This window comes from Schistocerca serialis, chromosome 1, assembly GCF_023864345.2.
Source record: "Schistocerca serialis cubense isolate TAMUIC-IGC-003099 chromosome 1, iqSchSeri2.2, whole genome shotgun sequence".
NCBI lineage: Eukaryota > Metazoa > Arthropoda > Insecta > Orthoptera > Acrididae > Schistocerca > Schistocerca serialis.
This window is the reverse complement of record NC_064638.1, coordinates 839400040-839401646: the sequence shown is the minus strand read 5'-3', so window position 1 is coordinate 839401646 and position 1607 is coordinate 839400040. Positions and strand designations below refer to the sequence as shown.

The 1607-nt window shown below is 43.7% G+C and overlaps 1 non-coding gene across 1 annotated transcript; it reads right to left on the bottom strand.

Moving 5' to 3' along the window:
* Positions 1 to 1244: 1244 nt before the first annotated feature.
* On the bottom strand, positions 1245 to 1319 carry Trnaa-ugc (transfer RNA alanine (anticodon UGC)). Its single transcript has one exon. It is a non-coding gene; the product is annotated as a tRNA-Ala (tRNA).
* Between the last annotated feature and the right edge of the window lie 288 nt (positions 1320 to 1607).

Here is a 1607-nt window from a genome sequence, read left to right as displayed (position 1 = left end):
ATCAGTATTGTGTGCTTCAGGTGCCCTACCTATGGGTTTTATGCAACCGGCAACGCCTCCAAATACCATGAACAAGATTTTTGTATACTCTCACTCACTAGGCGTCAACTATTAGACACAATGGAATGAACTGGACCCTTTTTGTTGGAAATTTAATGTATTAAATCTTTTACTGGGATACATTTTCTCTAGGGGCCGCAGTTTTCAAATAATTCAACAAAAACATACAAAACCGACCTACAAAGGCGTTGTTCTTGAATAACTCGAAGCCGTCGCATCCAAAGAAAACGTGTTCCAGTCAAAATTCAACTATATTAAATATCCTACAAAAAGGTCCTGTTCATTTTTTTCTCTAGGAGAAATAGTTTGCACATGTCGCATGTGACTTTTGAAGGCGTTGTGGATTGCATAAACCCCATAGGTAGGGGCAGCTAAGTCACCCTGCACACCCACACACTGCAAACTCCTCTGAATTGGCGCTAAGGCTCCTTCTGTTCCATACACATATGGAGTGCAGTGAAAAAGACTGCATAAATGCTTGTCTGCCTGCTGTAATTAGTATTAGTCTTCACTCTTCCCGTGGGTATGATACATAGGCTTCTACAGTATTATGTATTCCTCAGATAATACTGGTTCTTGAAAGTAACTCATGTACATCATTAACTGGCAACCAGTTCTGGTTTTCTCCGTACTTCCTGGACGTTTCCCATGGGTCAGATAAATTTATAACCATTCATGCTACCCTTCTTGGAATGATGATGATGATAATGGACTATCACTCTCTGACGAGTTTCTATAGGATGTTAAGTGACTGTAGGGTCCATTCCTGGAATTGCAGAGTTTCCCACATTGTGGACACATGTTGTTCTGGAGGGGACTGGCTGCAAAGCGTTACTTATCTTCAGGAATTAGCGTTTCGTTCCCAAACACTGCGACGCTGTACTGGGCGGTTAAGTGCGGTTGTTCTCCAGTTATCGGTTTCGGTATGACAGCACGCGGCTGCTACGGCCGCAGGTTCGAATCCAGCCTCGGGCGTGCATGTGTGTGATGTCCTTAGGTTAGGTAGGTTTAAGTAGCTGTAAGTCTAGGGGACTGGTGACCTCATATGTTAAGTCCCATAGTGCTTAGAGCCATTTGAACCATCTGTTTGACGTCTTTTCATAATGAATGAAATTACAATGGAATCCTGACCATAAGCTGCTTACAGACGTTGAAAAATATCAACGGGGACAGTTGAAAATGCGTGCCCTGACCGGGACTCGAACCCGGGATCTCCTGCTTGCATGGCAGGCACTTTATCCGACTGAGTCATCGAAGACACAGAGCATAGTGCGACTGTAGGGACTTATTCTGGCACGTTCCCCGTGGGACCCACATTTCCAACTTATCGTCCACTATACTCATTACTTGCGGTAGTCAATCTACCGATTCAAGTAAGAATTTGAGAAATGTGAATGCATACGCACTGAAGAAGGCAGCCCTGGATACTCCTGCAGTTTACCAATATTACGTTAACTTTTCCTGTTTTTGGTCTCTGAGGACGGACGTTCTTTATCAACGATGATAATGTCCTCTCTGGTAAGCCGTCAGGTATTTTATCGTTTCGC